Genomic DNA, 20456 nt, shown 5'->3' on the forward strand with positions numbered 1-20456 from the left:
CAATTCAGAATGTAATAAAACCAGATCCAGCCATAAAATGCATCATTCTTTTTTGTTTTAGACAACATTTCATGCACTGTTAAACATGTTAAAGCAAGTTGCAAGTGAAAATCTATGTCTCTGACTGAGTTTGCATTACTGTGATTTGACCTCTCTGCTGGCTGAGATAAGCTCATTTTCAACGTCCAATTCAGAAAGTGATAAAAACAGATCCAGCCATAAAATGGATCATTCTTTTTTGTTTTAGACAACATTTCATGCACTGTTAAACATGTTAAAGCAAGTTGCAAGTGAAAATCTATGTCTCTGACTGAGTTTGCATTACTGTGATTTGACCTCTCTGCTGGCTGAGATAAACTCATTTTCAACGTCCAATTCAGAATGTAATAAAACCAGATCCAGCCAAAAAATGCATCATTCTTTTTTGTTTTAGACAACATTCCATGCACTGTTAAACATGTTCAAGCAAGTTGCAAGTGAAAATCTATGTCTCTGACTGAGTTTGCATTACTGTGATTTGACCTCTCTGCTGGCTGAGATAAGCTCATTTTCAACGTCCAATTCAGAATGTAATAAAACCTGATCCAGCTATAAAATGCATCATTCTTTTTTGTTTTAGACAACATTTCATGCACTGTTAAACATGTTAAAGCAAGTTGCAAGTGAAAATCTATGTCTCTGACTGAGTTTGCATAACTGTGATTTGACCTCTCTGCTGGCTGAGATAAGCTCATTTTCAACGTCCAATTCAGAATGTAATAAAACCAGATCCAGCCATAAAATGCATCATTCTTTTTTGTTTTAGACAACATTTCATGCACTGTTAAACATGTTCAAGCAAGTTGCAAGTGAAAATCTATGTCTCTGACTGAGTTTGCATTACTGTGATTTGACCTCTCTGCTGGCTGAGATAAGCTCATTTTCAACGTCCAATTCAGAATATAATAAAACCTGATCCAGCTATAAAATGCATCATTCTTTTTTGTTTTAGACAACATTTCATGCACTGTTAAACATGTTAAAGCAAGTTGCAAGTGAAAATCTATGTCTCTGACTGAGTTTGCATTACTGTGATTTGACCTCTCTGCTGGCTGAGATAAGCTCATTTTCAACGTCCAATTCAGAATGTAATAAAACCAGATCCAGCCATAATATGCATCATTCTTTTTTGTTTTAGACAACATTTCATGCACTGTTAAACATGTTAAAGCAAGTTGCAAGTGAAAATCTATGTCTCTGACTGAGTTTGCATTACTGTGATTTGACCTCTCTGCTGGCTGAGATAAGCTCATTTTCAACGTCCAATTCAGAATGTAATAAAACCAGATCCAGCCATAATATGCATCATTCTTTTTTGTTTTAGACAACATTTCATGCACTGTTAAACATGTTAAAGCAAGTTGCAAGTGAAAATCTATGTCTCTGACTGAGTTTGCATTACTGTGATTTGACCTCTCTGCTGGCTGAGATAAGCTCATTTTCAACGTCCAATTCAGAATGTAATAAAACCAGATCCAGCCATAAAATGCATCATTCTTTTTTGTTTTAGACAACATTTCATGCACTGTTAAACATGTTCAAGCAAGTTGCAAGTGAAAATCTATGTGTCTGACTGAGTTTGCATTACTGTGATTTGACCTCTCTGCTGGCTGAGATAAGCTCATTTTCAACGTCCAATTCAGAATATAATAAAACCTGATCCAGCTATAAAATGCATCATTCTTTTTTGTTTTAGACAACATTTCATGCACTGTTAAACATGTTAAAGCAAGTTGCAAGTGAAAATCTATGTCTCTGACTGAGTTTGTATTACTGTGATTTGACCTCTCTGCTGGCTGAGATAAGCTCATTTTCAACGTCCAATTCAGAATGTAATAAAACCAGATCCAGCCATAAAATGCATCATTCTTTTTTGTTTTAGACAACATTTCATGCACTGTTAAACATGTTAAAGCAAGTTGCAAGTGAAAATCTATGTCTCTGACTGAGTTTGCATTACTGTGATTTGACCTCTCTGCTGGCTGAGATAAGCTCATTTTCAACGTCCAATTCAGAATATAATAAAACCTGATCCAGCTATAAAATGCATCATTCTTTTTTGTTTTAGACAACATTTCATGCACTGTTAAACATGTTAAAGCAAGTTGCAAGTGAAAATCTATGTCTCTGACTGAGTTTGCATTACTGTGATTTGACCTCTCTGCTGGTTGAGATAAGCTCATTTTCAACGTCCAATTCAGAATGTAATAAAACCAGATCCAGCCATAAAATGCATCATTCTTTTTTGTTTTAGACAACATTTCATGCACTGTTAAACATGTTAAAGCAAGTTGCAAGTGAAAATCTATGTCTCTGACTGAGTTTGCATTACTGTGATTTGACCTCTCTGCTGGCTGAGATAAGCTCATTTTCAACGTCCAATTCAGAATATAATAAAACCTGATCCAGCTATAAAATGCATTATTCTTTTTTGTTTTAGACAACATTTCATGCACTGTTAAACATGCTAAAGCAAGTTGCAAGTGAAAATCTATGTCTCTGACTGAGTTTGTATTACTGTGATTTGACCTCTCTGCTGGCTGAGATAAGCTCATTTTCAACGTCCAATTCAGAATGTAATAAAACCAGATCCAGCCATAAAATGCATCATTCTTTTTTGTTTTAGACAACATTTCATGCACTGTTAAACATGTTAAAGCAAGTTGCAAGTGAAAATCTATGTCTCTGACTGAGTTTGCATTACTGTGATTTGACCTCTCTGCTGGCTGAGATAAGCTCATTTTCAACGTCCAATTCAGAATGTAATAAAACCAGATCCAGCCATAAAATGCATCATTCTTTTTTGTTTTAGACAACATTTCATGCACTGTTAAACATGTTAAAGCAAGTTGCAAGTGAAAATCTATGTCTCTGACTGAGTTTGCATTACTGTGATTTGACCTCTCTGCTGGCTGAGATAAGCTCATTTTCAACGTCCAATTCAGAAAGTGATAAAAACAGATCCAGCCATAAAATGGATCATTCTTTTTTGTTTTAGACAACATTTCATGCACTGTTAAACATGTTAAAGCAAGTTGCAAGTGAAAATCTATGTCTCTGACTGAGTTTGCATTACTGTGATTTGACCTCTCTGCTGGCTGAGATAAACTCATTTTCAACGTCCAATTCAGAATGTAATAAAACCAGATCCAGCCAAAAAATGCATCATTCTTTTTTGTTTTAGACAACATTCCATGCACTGTTAAACATGTTAAAGCAAGTTGCAAGTGAAAATCTATGTCTCTGACTGAGTTTGCATTACTGTGATTTGACCTCTCTGCTGGCTGAGATAAGCTCATTTTCAACGTCCAATTCAGAATGTAATAAAACCTGATCCAGCTATAAAATGCATCATTCTTTTTTGTTTTAGACAACATTTCATGCACTGTTAAACATGTTAAAGCAAGTTGCAAGTGAAAATCTATGTCTCTGACTGAGTTTGCATAACTGTGATTTGACCTCTCTGCTGGCTGAGATAAGCTCATTTTCAACGTCCAATTCAGAATGTAATAAAACCAGATCCAGCCATAAAATGCATCATTCTTTTTTGTTTTAGACAACATTTCATGCACTGTTAAACATGTTCAAGCAAGTTGCAAGTGAAAATCTATGTCTCTGACTGAGTTTGCATTACTGTGATTTGACCTCTCTGCTGGCTGAGATAAGCTCATTTTCAACGTCCAATTCAGAATATAATAAAACCTGATCCAGCTATAAAATGCATCATTCTTTTTTGTTTTAGACAACATTTCATGCACTGTTAAACATGTTAAAGCAAGTTGCAAGTGAAAATCTATGTCTCTGACTGAGTTTGTATTACTGTGATTTGACCTCTCTGCTGGCTGAGATAAGCTCATTTTCAACGTCCAATTCAGAATGTAATAAAACCAGATCCAGCCATAAAATGCATCATTCTTTTTTGTTTTAGACAACATTTCATGCACTGTTAAACATGTTAAAGCAAGTTGCAAGTGAAAATCTATGTCTCTGACTGAGTTTGCATTACTGTGATTTGACCTCTCTGCTGGCTGAGATAAGCTCATTTTCAACGTCCAATTCAGAATATAATAAAACCTGATCCAGCTATAAAATGCATCATTCTTTTTTGTTTTAGACAACATTTCATGCACTGTTAAACATGTTAAAGCAAGTTGCAAGTGAAAATCTATGTCTCTGACTGAGTTTGCATTACTGTGATTTGACCTCTCTGCTGGCTGAGATAAGCTCATTTTCAACGTCCAATTCAGAATGTAATAAAACCAGATCCAGCCATAAAATGCATCATTCTTTTTTGTTTTAGACAACATTTCATGCACTGTTAAACATGTTAAAGCAAGTTGCAAGTGAAAATCTATGTCTCTGACTGAGTTTGCATTACTGTGATTTGACCTCTCTGCTGGCTGAGATAAGCTCATTTTCAACGTCCAATTCAGAATATAATAAAACCTGATCCAGCTATAAAATGCATTATTCTTTTTTGTTTTAGACAACATTTCATGCACTGTTAAACATGTTAAAGCAAGTTGCAAGTGAAAATCTATGTCTCTGACTGAGTTTGTATTACTGTGATTTGACCTCTCTGCTGGCTGAGATAAGCTCATTTTCAACGTCCAATTCAGAATGTAATAAAACCAGATCCAGCCATAAAATGCATCATTCTTTTTTGTTTTAGACAACATTTCATGCACTGTTAAACATGTTAAAGCAAGTTGCAAGTGAAAATCTATGTCTCTGACTGAGTTTGCATTACTGTGATTTGACCTCTCTGCTGGCTGAGATAAGCTAATTTTCAACGTCCAATTCAGAATATAATAAAACCAGATCCAGCCATAAAATGCATCATTCTTTTTTGTTTTAGACAACATTTCATGCACTGTTAAACATGTTAAAGCAAGTTGCAAGTGAAAATCTATGTCTCTGACTGAGTTTGCATTACTGTGATTTGACCTCTCTGCTGGCTGAGATAAGCTCATTTTCAACGTCCAATTCAGAATGTAATAAAACCAGATCCAGCTATAAAATGCATCATTCTTTTTTGTTTTAGACAACATTTCATGCACTGTTAAACATGTTAAAGCAAGTTGCAAGTGAAAATCTATGTCTCTGACTGAGTTTGCATTACTGTGATTTGACCTCTCTGCTGGCTGAGATAAGTTCATTTTCAACGTCCAATTCAGAAAGTGATAAAAACAGATCCAGCCATAAAATGGATCATTCTTTTTGTTTTAGACAACATTTCATGCACTGTTAAACATGTTAAAGCAAGTTGCAAGTGAAAATCTATGTCTCTGACTGAGTTTGCATTACTGTGATTTGACCTCTCTGCTGGCTGAGATAAGCTCATTTTCAACGTCCAATTCAGAATATAATAAAACCTGATCCAGCTATAAAATGCATCATTCTTTTTTGTTTTAGACAACATTTCATGCACTGTTAAACATGTTAAAGCAAGTTGCAAGTGAAAATCTATGTCTCTGACTGAGTTTGCATTACTGTGATTTGACCTCTCTGCTGGCTGAGATAAGCTCATTTTCAACGTCCAATTCAGAATATAATAAAACCAGATCCAGCCATAAAATGCATCATTCTTTTTTGTTTTAGACAACATTTCATGCACTGTTAAACATGTTAAAGCAAGTTGCAAGTGAAAATCTATGTCTCTGACTGAGTTTGCATTACTGTGATTTGACCTCTCTGCTGGCTGAGATAAGCTCATTTTCAACGTCCAATTCAGAATATAATAAAACCTGATCCAGCTATAAAATGCATTATTCTTTTTTGTTTTAGACAACATTTCATGCACTGTTAAACATGCTAAAGCAAGTTGCAAGTGAAAATCTATGTCTCTGACTGAGTTTGTATTACTGTGATTTGACCTCTCTGCTGGCTGAGATAAGCTCATTTTCAACGTCCAATTCAGAATGTAATAAAACCAGATCCAGCCATAAAATGCATCATTCTTTTTTGTTTTAGACAACATTTCATGCACTGTTAAACATGTTAAAGCAAGTTGCAAGTGAAAATCTATGTCTCTGACTGAGTTTGCATTACTGTGATTTGACCTCTCTGCTGGCTGAGATAAGCTCATTTTCAACGTCCAATTCAGAATATAATAAAACCAGATCCAGCCATAAAATGCATCATTCTTTTTTGTTTTAGACAACATTTCATGCACTGTTAAACATGTTAAAGCAAGTTGCAAGTGAAAATCTATGTCTCTGACTGAGTTTGCATTACTGTGATTTGACCTCTCTGCTGGCTGAGATAAGCTCATTTTCAACGTCCAATTCAGAATATAATAAAACCAGATCCAGCCATAAAATGCATCATTCTTTTTTGTTTTAGACAACATTTCATGCACTGTTAAACATGTTCAAGCAAGTTGCAAGTGAAAATCTATGTCTCTGACTGAGTTTGCATTACTGTGATTTGACCTCTCTGCTGGCTGAGATAAGCTCATTTTCAACGTCCAATTCAGAATATAATAAAACCTGATCCAGCTATAAAATGCATCATTCTTTTTTGTTTTAGACAACATTTCATGCACTGTTAAACATGTTAAAGCAAGTTGCAAGTGAAAATCTATGTCTCTGACTGAGTTTGCATTACTGTGATTTGACCTCTCTGCTGGCTGAGATAAGCTCATTTTCAACGTCCAATTCAGAATGTAATAAAACCAGATCCAGCCATAAAATGCATCATTCTTTTTTGTTTTAGACAACATTTCATGCACTGTTAAACATGTTCAAGCAAGTTGCAAGTGAAAATCTATGTCTCTGACTGAGTTTGCATTACTGTGATTTGACCTCTCTGCTGGCTGAGATAAGCTCATTTTCAACGTCCAATTCAGAATATAATAAAACCTGATCCAGCTATAAAATGCATTATTCTTTTTTGTTTTAGACAACATTTCATGCACTGTTAAACATGCTAAAGCAAGTTGCAAGTGAAAATCTATGTCTCTGACTGAGTTTGTATTACTGTGATTTGACCTCTCTGCTGGCTGAGATAAGCTCATTTTCAACGTCCAATTCAGAATGTAATAAAACCAGATCCAGCCATAAAATGCATCATTCTTTTTTGTTTTAGACAACATTTCATGCACTGTTAAACATGTTAAAGCAAGTTGCAAGTGAAAATCTATGTCTCTGACTGAGTTTGCATTACTGTGATTTGACCTCTCTGCTGGCTGAGATAAGCTCATTTTCAACGTCCAATTCAGAATATAATAAAACCAGATCCAGCCATAAAATGCATCATTCTTTTTTGTTTTAGACAACATTTCATGCACTGTTAAACATGTTCAAGCAAGTTGCAAGTGAAAATCTATGTCTCTGACTGAGTTTGCATTACTGTGATTTGACCTCTCTGCTGGCTGAGATAAGCTCATTTTCAACGTCCAATTCAGAATATAATAAAACCTGATCCAGCTATAAAATGCATCATTCTTTTTTGTTTTAGACAACATTTCATGCACTGTTAAACACGTTAAAGCAAGTTGCAAGTGAAAATCTATGTCTCTGACTGAGTTTGCATTACTGTGATTTGACCTCTCTGCTGGCTGAGATAAGCTCATTTTCAACGTCCAATTCAGAAAGTGATAAAAACAGATCCAGCCATAAAATGGATCATTCTTTTTTGTTTTAGACAACATTTCATGCACTGTTAAACATGGTAAAGCAAGTTGCAAGTGAAAATCTATGTCTCTGACTGAGTTTGCATTACTGTGATTTGACCTCTCTGCTGGCTGAGATAAGCTCATTTTCAACGTCCAATTCAGAATGTAATAAAACCAGATCCAGCCATAAAATGCATCATTCTTTTTTGTTTTAGACAACATTTCATGCACTGTTAAACATGTTAAAGCAAGTTGCAAGTTAAAATCTATGTCTCTGACTGAGTTTGCATTACTGTGATTTGACCTCTCTGCTGGCTGAGATAAGCTCATTTTCAACGTCCAATTCAGAATGTAATAAAACCAGATCCAGCCATAAAATGCATCATTCTTTTTTGTTTTAGACAACATTTCATGCACTGTTAAACATGTTAAAGCAAGTTGCAAGTGAAAATCTATGTCTCTGACTGAGTTTGCATTACTGTGATTTGACCTCTCTGCTGGCTGAGATAAGCTCATTTTCAACGTCCAATTCAGAATGTAATAAAACCAGATCCAGCCATAATATGCATCATTCTTTTTTGTTTTAGACAACATTTCATGCACTGTTAAACATGTTAAAGCAAGTTGCAAGTGAAAATCTATGTCTCTGACTGAGTTTGCATTACTGTGATTTGACCTCTCTGCTGGCTGAGATAAGCTCATTTTCAACGTCCAATTCAGAATGTAATAAAACCAGATCCAGCCATAATATGCATCATTCTTTTTTGTTTTAGACAACATTTCATGCACTGTTAAACATGTTAAAGCAAGTTGCAAGTGAAAATCTATGTCTCTGACTGAGTTTGCATTACTGTGATTTGACCTCTCTGCTGGCTGAGATAAGCTCATTTTCAACGTCCAATTCAGAATGTAATAAAACCAGATCCAGCCATAAAATGCATCATTCTTTTTTGTTTTAGACAACATTTCATGCACTGTTAAACATGTTCAAGCAAGTTGCAAGTGAAAATCTATGTGTCTGACTGAGTTTGCATTACTGTGATTTGACCTCTCTGCTGGCTGAGATAAGCTCATTTTCAACGTCCAATTCAGAATATAATAAAACCTGATCCAGCTATAAAATGCATCATTCTTTTTTGTTTTAGACAACATTTCATGCACTGTTAAACATGTTAAAGCAAGTTGCAAGTGAAAATCTATGTCTCTGACTGAGTTTGTATTACTGTGATTTGACCTCTCTGCTGGCTGAGATAAGCTCATTTTCAACGTCCAATTCAGAATGTAATAAAACCAGATCCAGCCATAAAATGCATCATTCTTTTTTGTTTTAGACAACATTTCATGCACTGTTAAACATGTTAAAGCAAGTTGCAAGTGAAAATCTATGTCTCTGACTGAGTTTGCATTACTGTGATTTGACCTCTCTGCTGGCTGAGATAAGCTCATTTTCAACGTCCAATTCAGAATATAATAAAACCTGATCCAGCTATAAAATGCATCATTCTTTTTTGTTTTAGACAACATTTCATGCACTGTTAAACATGTTAAAGCAAGTTGCAAGTGAAAATCTATGTCTCTGACTGAGTTTGCATTACTGTGATTTGACCTCTCTGCTGGTTGAGATAAGCTCATTTTCAACGTCCAATTCAGAATGTAATAAAACCAGATCCAGCCATAAAATGCATCATTCTTTTTTGTTTTAGACAACATTTCATGCACTGTTAAACATGTTAAAGCAAGTTGCAAGTGAAAATCTATGTCTCTGACTGAGTTTGCATTACTGTGATTTGACCTCTCTGCTGGCTGAGATAAGCTCATTTTCAACGTCCAATTCAGAATATAATAAAACCTGATCCAGCTATAAAATGCATTATTCTTTTTTGTTTTAGACAACATTTCATGCACTGTTAAACATGCTAAAGCAAGTTGCAAGTGAAAATCTATGTCTCTGACTGAGTTTGTATTACTGTGATTTGACCTCTCTGCTGGCTGAGATAAGCTCATTTTCAACGTCCAATTCAGAATGTAATAAAACCAGATCCAGCCATAAAATGCATCATTCTTTTTTGTTTTAGACAACATTTCATGCACTGTTAAACATGTTAAAGCAAGTTGCAAGTGAAAATCTATGTCTCTGACTGAGTTTGCATTACTGTGATTTGACCTCTCTGCTGGCTGAGATAAGCTCATTTTCAACGTCCAATTCAGAATGTAATAAAACCAGATCCAGCCATAAAATGCATCATTCTTTTTTGTTTTAGACAACATTTCATGCACTGTTAAACATGTTAAAGCAAGTTGCAAGTGAAAATCTATGTCTCTGACTGAGTTTGCATTACTGTGATTTGACCTCTCTGCTGGCTGAGATAAGCTCATTTTCAACGTCCAATTCAGAAAGTGATAAAAACAGATCCAGCCATAAAATGGATCATTCTTTTTTGTTTTAGACAACATTTCATGCACTGTTAAACATGTTAAAGCAAGTTGCAAGTGAAAATCTATGTCTCTGACTGAGTTTGCATTACTGTGATTTGACCTCTCTGCTGGCTGAGATAAACTCATTTTCAACGTCCAATTCAGAATGTAATAAAACCAGATCCAGCCAAAAAATGCATCATTCTTTTTTGTTTTAGACAACATTCCATGCACTGTTAAACATGTTAAAGCAAGTTGCAAGTGAAAATCTATGTCTCTGACTGAGTTTGCATTACTGTGATTTGACCTCTCTGCTGGCTGAGATAAGCTCATTTTCAACGTCCAATTCAGAATGTAATAAAACCTGATCCAGCTATAAAATGCATCATTCTTTTTTGTTTTAGACAACATTTCATGCACTGTTAAACATGTTAAAGCAAGTTGCAAGTGAAAATCTATGTCTCTGACTGAGTTTGCATAACTGTGATTTGACCTCTCTGCTGGCTGAGATAAGCTCATTTTCAACGTCCAATTCAGAATGTAATAAAACCAGATCCAGCCATAAAATGCATCATTCTTTTTTGTTTTAGACAACATTTCATGCACTGTTAAACATGTTCAAGCAAGTTGCAAGTGAAAATCTATGTCTCTGACTGAGTTTGCATTACTGTGATTTGACCTCTCTGCTGGCTGAGATAAGCTCATTTTCAACGTCCAATTCAGAATATAATAAAACCTGATCCAGCTATAAAATGCATCATTCTTTTTTGTTTTAGACAACATTTCATGCACTGTTAAACATGTTAAAGCAAGTTGCAAGTGAAAATCTATGTCTCTGACTGAGTTTGTATTACTGTGATTTGACCTCTCTGCTGGCTGAGATAAGCTCATTTTCAACGTCCAATTCAGAATGTAATAAAACCAGATCCAGCCATAAAATGCATCATTCTTTTTTGTTTTAGACAACATTTCATGCACTGTTAAACATGTTAAAGCAAGTTGCAAGTGAAAATCTATGTCTCTGACTGAGTTTGCATTACTGTGATTTGACCTCTCTGCTGGCTGAGATAAGCTCATTTTCAACGTCCAATTCAGAATATAATAAAACCTGATCCAGCTATAAAATGCATCATTCTTTTTTGTTTTAGACAACATTTCATGCACTGTTAAACATGTTAAAGCAAGTTGCAAGTGAAAATCTATGTCTCTGACTGAGTTTGCATTACTGTGATTTGACCTCTCTGCTGGCTGAGATAAGCTCATTTTCAACGTCCAATTCAGAATGTAATAAAACCAGATCCAGCCATAAAATGCATCATTCTTTTTTGTTTTAGACAACATTTCATGCACTGTTAAACATGTTAAAGCAAGTTGCAAGTGAAAATCTATGTCTCTGACTGAGTTTGCATTACTGTGATTTGACCTCTCTGCTGGCTGAGATAAGCTCATTTTCAACGTCCAATTCAGAATATAATAAAACCTGATCCAGCTATAAAATGCATTATTCTTTTTTGTTTTAGACAACATTTCATGCACTGTTAAACATGTTAAAGCAAGTTGCAAGTGAAAATCTATGTCTCTGACTGAGTTTGTATTACTGTGATTTGACCTCTCTGCTGGCTGAGATAAGCTCATTTTCAACGTCCAATTCAGAATGTAATAAAACCAGATCCAGCCATAAAATGCATCATTCTTTTTTGTTTTAGACAACATTTCATGCACTGTTAAACATGTTAAAGCAAGTTGCAAGTGAAAATCTATGTCTCTGACTGAGTTTGCATTACTGTGATTTGACCTCTCTGCTGGCTGAGATAAGCTAATTTTCAACGTCCAATTCAGAATATAATAAAACCAGATCCAGCCATAAAATGCATCATTCTTTTTTGTTTTAGACAACATTTCATGCACTGTTAAACATGTTAAAGCAAGTTGCAAGTGAAAATCTATGTCTCTGACTGAGTTTGCATTACTGTGATTTGACCTCTCTGCTGGCTGAGATAAGCTCATTTTCAACGTCCAATTCAGAATGTAATAAAACCAGATCCAGCTATAAAATGCATCATTCTTTTTTGTTTTAGACAACATTTCATGCACTGTTAAACATGTTAAAGCAAGTTGCAAGTGAAAATCTATGTCTCTGACTGAGTTTGCATTACTGTGATTTGACCTCTCTGCTGGCTGAGATAAGTTCATTTTCAACGTCCAATTCAGAAAGTGATAAAAACAGATCCAGCCATAAAATGGATCATTCTTTTTGTTTTAGACAACATTTCATGCACTGTTAAACATGTTAAAGCAAGTTGCAAGTGAAAATCTATGTCTCTGACTGAGTTTGCATTACTGTGATTTGACCTCTCTGCTGGCTGAGATAAGCTCATTTTCAACGTCCAAGTCAGAATGTAATAAAACCAGATCCAGCCATAAAATGCATCATTCTTTTTTGTTTTAGACAACATTTCATGCACTGTTAAACATGTTAAAGCAAGTTGCAAGTGAAAATCTATGTCTCTGACTGAGTTTGCATTACTGTGATTTGACCTCTCTGCTGGCTGAGATAAGCTCATTTTCAACGTCCAATTCAGAATATAATAAAACCTGATCCAGCTATAAAATGCATCATTCTTTTTTGTTTTAGACAACATTTCATGCACTGTTAAACATGTTAAAGCAAGTTGCAAGTGAAAATCTATGTCTCTGACTGAGTTTGTATTACTGTTATTTGACCTCTCTGCTGGCTGAGATAAGCTCATTTTCAAGGTCCAATTCAGAATGTAATAAAACCAGATCCAGCCATAAAATGCATCATTCTTTTTTGTTTTAGACAACATTTCATGCACTGTTAAACATGTTAAAGCAAGTTGCAAGTGAAAATCTATGTCTCTGACTGAGTTTGCATTACTGTGATTTGACCTCTCTGCTGGCTGAGATAAGCTCATTTTCAACGTCCAATTCAGAATATAATAAAACCTGATCCAGCTATAAAATGCATCATTCTTTTTTGTTTTAGACAACATTTCATGCACTGTTAAACATGTTAAAGCAAGTTGCAAGTGAAAATCTATGTCTCTGACTGAGTTTGCATTACTGTGATTTGACCTCTCTGCTGGCTGAGATAAGCTCATTTTCAACGTCCAATTCAGAATGTAATAAAACCAGATCCAGCCATAAAATGCATCATTCTTTTTTGTTTTAGACAACATTTCATGCACTGTTAAACATGTTAAAGCAAGTTGCAAGTGAAAATCTATGTCTCTGACTGAGTTTGCATTACTGTGATTTGACCTCTCTGCTGGCTGAGATAAGCTCATTTTCAACGTCCAATTCAGAATGTAATAAAACCTGATCCAGCTTAAAATGCATCATTCTTTTTTGTTTTAGACAACATTTCATGCAAGGTTAAACATGTTAAAGCAAGTTGCAAGTGAAAATCTATGTCTCTGACTGAGTTTGCATTACTGTGATTTGACCTCTCTGCTGGCTGAGATAAGCTCATTTTCAACGTCCAATTCAGAATATAATAAAACCAGATCCAGCCATAAAATGCATCATTCTTTTTTGTTTTAGACAACATTTCATGCACTGTTAAACATGTTAAAGCAAGTTGCAAGTGAAAATCTATGTCTCTGACTGAGTTTGCATTACTGTGATTTGACCTCTCTGCTGGCTGAGATAAGCTCATTTTCAACGTCCAATTCAGAATGTAATAAAACCTGATCCAGCTATAAAATGCATCATTCTTTTTTGTTTTAGACAACATTTCATGCACTGTTAAACATGTTAAAGCAAGTTGCAAGTGAAAATCTATGTCTCTGACTGAGTTTGCATTACTGTGATTTGACCTCTCTGCTGGCTGAGATAAGCTCATTTTCAACGTCCAATTCAGAAAGTGATAAAAACAGATCCAGCCATAAAATGGATCATTCTTTTTTGTTTTAGACAACATTTCATGCACTGTTAAACATGTTAAAGCAAGTTGCAAGTGAAAATCTATGTCTCTGACTGAGTTTGCATTACTGTGATTTGACCTCTCTGCTGGCTGAGATAAACTCATTTTCAACGTCCAATTCAGAATGTAATAAAACCAGATCCAGCCAAAAAATGCATCATTCTTTTTTGTTTTAGACAACATTCCATGCACTGTTAAACATGTTAAAGCAAGTTGCAAGTGAAAATCTGTCTCTGACTGAGTTTGCATTACTGTGATTTGACCTCTCTGCTGGCTGAGATAAGCTCATTTTCAACGTCCAATTCAGAATGTAATAAAACCTGATCCAGCTATAAAATGCATCATTCTTTTTTGTTTTAGACAACATTTCATGCACTGTTAAACATGTTAAAGCAAGTTGCAAGTGAAAATCTATGTCTCTGACTGAGTTTGCATTACTGTGATTTGACCTCTCTGCTGGCTGAGATAAGCTCATTTTCAACGTCCAATTCAGAATATAATAAAACCTGATCCAGCTATAAAATGCATTATTCTTTTTTGTTTTAGACAACATTTCATGCACTGTTAAACATGCTAAAGCAAGTTGCAAGTGAAAATCTATGTCTCTGACTGAGTTTGTATTACTGTGATTTGACCTCTCTGCTGGCTGAGATAAGCTCATTTTCAACGTCCAATTCAGAATGTAATAAAACCAGATCCAGCCATAAAATGCATCATTCTTTTTTGTTTTAGACAACATTTCATGCACTGTTAAACATGTTAAAGCAAGTTGCAAGTGAAAATCTATGTCTCTGACTGAGTTTGCATTACTGTGATTTGACCTCTCTGCTGGCTGAGATAAGCTCATTTTCAACGTCCAATTCAGAATATAATAAAACCAGATCCAGCCATAAAATGCATCATTCTTTTTTGTTTTAGACAACATTTCATGCACTGTTAAACATGTTAAAGCAAGTTGCAAGTGAAAATCTATGTCTCTGACTGAGTTTGCATTACTGTGATTTGACCTCTCTGCTGGCTGAGATAAGCTCATTTTCAACGTCCAATTCAGAATATAATAAAACCAGATCCAGCCATAAAATGCATCATTCTTTTTTGTTTTAGACAACATTTCATGCACTGTTAAACATGTTCAAGCAAGTTGCAAGTGAAAATCTATGTCTCTGACTGAGTTTGCATTACTGTGATTTGACCTCTCTGCTGGCTGAGATAAGCTCATTTTCAACGTCCAATTCAGAATATAATAAAACCTGATCCAGCTATAAAATGCATCATTCTTTTTTGTTTTAGACAACATTTCATGCACTGTTAAACATGTTAAAGCAAGTTGCAAGTGAAAATCTATGTCTCTGACTGAGTTTGCATTACTGTGATTTGACCTCTCTGCTGGCTGAGATAAGCTCATTTTCAACGTCCAATTCAGAATGTAATAAAACCAGATCCAGCCATAAAATGCATCATTCTTTTTTGTTTTAGACAACATTTCATGCACTGTTAAACATGTTAAAGCAAGTTGCAAGTGAAAATCTATGTCTCTGACTGAGTTTGCATTACTGTGATTTGACCTCTCTGCTGGCTGAGATAAGCTCATTTTCAACGTCCAATTCAGAATATAATAAAACCTGATCCAGCTATAAAATGCATTATTCTTTTTTGTTTTAGACAACATTTCATGCACTGTTAAACATGCTAAAGCAAGTTGCAAGTGAAAATCTATGTCTCTGACTGAGTTTGTATTACTGTGATTTGACCTCTCTGCTGGCTGAGATAAGCTCATTTTCAACGTCCAATTCAGAATGTAATAAAACCAGATCCAGCCATAAAATGCATCATTCTTTTTTGTTTTAGACAACATTTCATGCACTGTTAAACATGTTAAAGCAAGTTGCAAGTGAAAATCTATGTCTCTGACTGAGTTTGCATTACTGTGATTTGACCTCTCTGCTGGCTGAGATAAGCTCATTTTCAACGTCCAATTCAGAATATAATAAAACCAGATCCAGCCATAAAATGCATCATTCTTTTTTGTTTTAGACAACATTTCATGCACTGTTAAACATGTTCAAGCAAGTTGCAAGTGAAAATCTATGTCTCTGACTGAGTTTGCATTACTGTGATTTGACCTCTCTGCTGGCTGAGATAAGCTCATTTTCAACGTCCAATTCAGAATATAATAAAACCTGATCCAGCTATAAAATGCATCATTCTTTTTTGTTTTAGACAACATTTCATGCACTGTTAAACACGTTAAAGCAAGTTGCAAGTGAAAATCTATGTCTCTGACTGAGTTTGCATTACTGTGATTTGACCTCTCTGCTGGCTGAGATAAGCTCATTTTCAACGTCCAATTCAGAAAGTGATAAAAACAGATCCAGCCATAAAATGGATCATTCTTTTTTGTTTTAGACAACATTTCATGCACTGTTAAACATGGTAAAGCAAGTTGCAAGTGAAAATCTATGTCTCTGACTGAGTTTGCATTACTGTGATTTGACCTCTCTGCTGGCTGAGATAAACTCATTTTCAACGTCCAATTCAGAATGTAATAAAACCAGATCCAGCCATAAAATGCATCATTCTTTTTTGTTTTAGACAACATTTCATGCACTGTTAAACATGTTAAAGCAAGTTGCAAGTTAAAATCTATGTCTCTGACTGAGTTTGCATTACTGTGATTTGACCTCTCTGCTGGCTGAGATAAGCTCATTTTCAACGTCCAATTCAGAATGTAATAAAACCAGATCCAGCCATAAAATGCATCATTCTTTTTTGTTTTAGACAACATTTCATGCACTGTTAAACATGTTAAAGCAAGTTGCAAGTGAAAATCTATGTCTCTGACTGAGTTTGCATTACTGTGATTTGACCTCTCTGCTGGCTGAGATAAGCTCATTTTCAACGTCCAATTCAGAATGTAATAAAACCAGATCCAGCCATAATATGCATCATTCTTTTTTGTTTTAGACAACATTTCATGCACTGTTAAACATGTTAAAGCAAGTTGCAAGTGAAAATCTATGTCTCTGACTGAGTTTGCATTACTGTGATTTGACCTCTCTGCTGGCTGAGATAAGCTCATTTTCAACGTCCAATTCAGAATGTAATAAAACCAGATCCAGCCATAATATGCATCATTCTTTTTTGTTTTAGACAACATTTCATGCACTGTTAAACATGTTAAAGCAAGTTGCAAGTGAAAATCTATGTCTCTGACTGAGTTTGCATTACTGTGATTTGACCTCTCTGCTGGCTGAGATAAGCTCATTTTCAACGTCCAATTCAGAATGTAATAAAACCAGATCCAGCCATAAAATGCATCATTCTTTTTTGTTTTAGACAACATTTCATGCACTGTTAAACATGTTCAAGCAAGTTGCAAGTGAAAATCTATGTCTCTGACTGAGTTTGCATTACTGTGATTTGACCTCTCTGCTGGCTGAGATAAGCTCATTTTCAACGTCCAATTCAGAATATAATAAAACCTGATCCAGCTATAAAATGCATCATTCTTTTTTGTTTTAGACAACATTTCATGCACTGTTAAACATGTTAAAGCAAGTTGCAAGTGAAAATCTATGTCTCTGACTGAGTTTGCATTACTGTGATTTGACCTCTCTGCTGGTTGAGATAAGCTCATTTTCAACGTCCAATTCAGAATGTAATAAAACCAGATCCAGCCATAAAATGCATCATTCTTTTTTGTTTTAGACAACATTTCATGCACTGTTAAACATGTTAAAGCAAGTTGCAAGTGAAAATCTATGTCTCTGACTGAGTTTGCATTACTGTGATTTGACCTCTCTGCTGGCTGAGATAAGCTCATTTTCAACGTCCAATTCAGAATATAATAAAACCTGATCCAGCTATAAAATGCATCATTCTTTTTTGTTTTAGACAACATTTCATGCACTGTTAAACATGTTAAAGCAAGTTGCAAGTGAAAATCTATGTCTCTGACTGAGTTTGCATTACTGTGATTTGACCTCTCTGCTGGCTGAGATAACCTCATTTTCAACGTCCAATTCAGAATATAATAAAACCAGATCCAGCCATAAAATGCATCATTCTTTTTTGTTTTAGACAACATTTCATGCACTGTTAAACATGTTCAAGCAAGTTGCAAGTGAAAATCTATGTCTCTGACTGAGTTTGCATTACTGTGATTTGACCTCTCTGCTGGCTGAGATAAGCTCATTTTCAACGTCCAATTCAGAATATAATAAAACCTGATCCAGCTATAAAATGCATCATTCTTTTTTGTTTTAGACAACATTTCATGCACTGTTAAACACGTTAAAGCAAGTTGCAAGTGAAAATCTATGTCTCTGACTGAGTTTGCATTACTGTGATTTGACCTCTCTGCTGGCTGAGATAAGCTCATTTTCAACGTCCAATTCAGAAAGTGATAAAAACAGATCCAGCCATAAAATGGATCATTCTTTTTTGTTTTAGACAACATTTCATGCACTGTTAAACATGGTAAAGCAAGTTGCAAGTGAAAATCTATGTCTCTGACTGAGTTTGCATTACTGTGATTTGACCTCTCTGCTGGCTGAGATAAGCTCATTTTCAACGTCCAATTCAGAATGTAATAAAACCAGATCCAGCCATAAAATGCATCATTCTTTTTTGTTTTAGACAACATTTCATGCACTGTTAAACATGTTAAAGCAAGTTGCAAGTGAAAATCTATGTCTCTGACTGAGTTTGCATTACTGTGATTTGACCTCTCTGCTGGCTGAGATAAGCTCATTTTCAACGTCCAATTCAGAATGTAATAAAACCAGATCCAGCCATAATATGCATCATTCTTTTTTGTTTTAGACAACATTTCATGCACTGTTAAACATGTTAAAGCAAGTTGCAAGTGAAAATCTATGTCTCTGACTGAGTTTGCATTACTGTGATTTGACCTCTCTGCTGGCTGAGATAAGCTCATTTTCAACGTCCAATTCAGAATGTAATAAAACCAGATCCAGCCATAATATGCATCATTCTTTTTTGTTTTAGACAACATTTCATGCACTGTTAAACATGTTAAAGCAAGTTGCAAGTGAAAATCTATGTCTCTGACTGAGTTTGCATTACTGTGATTTGACCTCTCTGCTGGCTGAGATAAGCTCATTTTCAACGTCCAATTCAGAATGTAATAAAACCAGATCCAGCCATAAAATGCATCATTCTTTTTTGTTTTAGACAACATTTCATGCACTGTTAAACATGTTCAAGCAAGTTGCAAGTGAAAATCTATGTCTCTGACTGAGTTTGCATTACTGTGATTTGACCTCTCTGCTGGCTGAGATAAGCTCATTTTCAACGTCCAATTCAGAATATAATAAAACCTGATCCAGCTATAAAATGCATCATTCTTTTTTGTTTTAGACAACATTTCATGCACTGTTAAACATGTTAAAGCAAGTTGCAAGTGAAAATCTATGTCTCTGACTGAGTTTGTATTACTGTGATTTGACCTCTCTGCTGGCTGAGATAAGCTCATTTTCAACGTCCAATTCAGAATGTAATAAAACCAGATCCAGCCATAAAATGCATCATTCTTTTTTGTTTTAGACAACATTTCATGCACTGTTAAACATGTTAAAGCAAGTTGCAAGTGAAAATCTATGTCTCTGACTGAGTTTGCATTACTGTGATTTGACCTCTCTGCTGGCTGAGATAAGCTCATTTTCAACGTCCAATTCAGAATATAATAAAACCTGATCCAGCTATAAAATGCATCATTCTTTTTTGTTTTAGACAACATTTCATGCACTGTTAAACATGTTAAAGCAAGTTGCAAGTGAAAATCTATGTCTCTGACTGAGTTTGCATTACTGTGATTTGACCTCTCTGCTGGTTGAGATAAGCTCATTTTCAACGTCCAATTCAGAATGTAATAAAACCAGATCCAGCCATAAAATGCATCATTCTTTTTTGTTTTAGACAACATTTCATGCACTGTTAAACATGTTAAAGCAAGTTGCAAGTGAAAATCTATGTCTCTGACTGAGTTTGCATTACTGTGATTTGACCTCTCTGCTGGCTGAGATAAGCTCATTTTCAACGTCCAATTCAGAATATAATAAAACCTGATCCAGCTATAAAATGCATTATTCTTTTTTGTTTTAGACAACATTTCATGCACTGTTAAACATGCTAAAGCAAGTTGCAAGTGAAAATCTATGTCTCTGACTGAGTTTGTATTACTGTGATTTGACCTCTCTGCTGGCTGAGATAAGCTCATTTTCAACGTCCAATTCAGAATGTAATAAAACCAGATCCAGCCATAAAATGCATCATTCTTTTTTGTTTTAGACAACATTTCATGCACTGTTAAACATGTTAAAGCAAGTTGCAAGTGAAAATCTATGTCTCTGACTGAGTTTGCATTACTGTGATTTGACCTCTCTGCTGGCTGAGATAAGCTCATTTTCAACGTCC

Source organism: Danio rerio, chromosome 11, assembly GCF_049306965.1.
Source record: "Danio rerio strain Tuebingen ecotype United States chromosome 11, GRCz12tu, whole genome shotgun sequence".
Classification (NCBI taxonomy): Eukaryota; Metazoa; Chordata; class Actinopteri; order Cypriniformes; family Danionidae; genus Danio; species Danio rerio.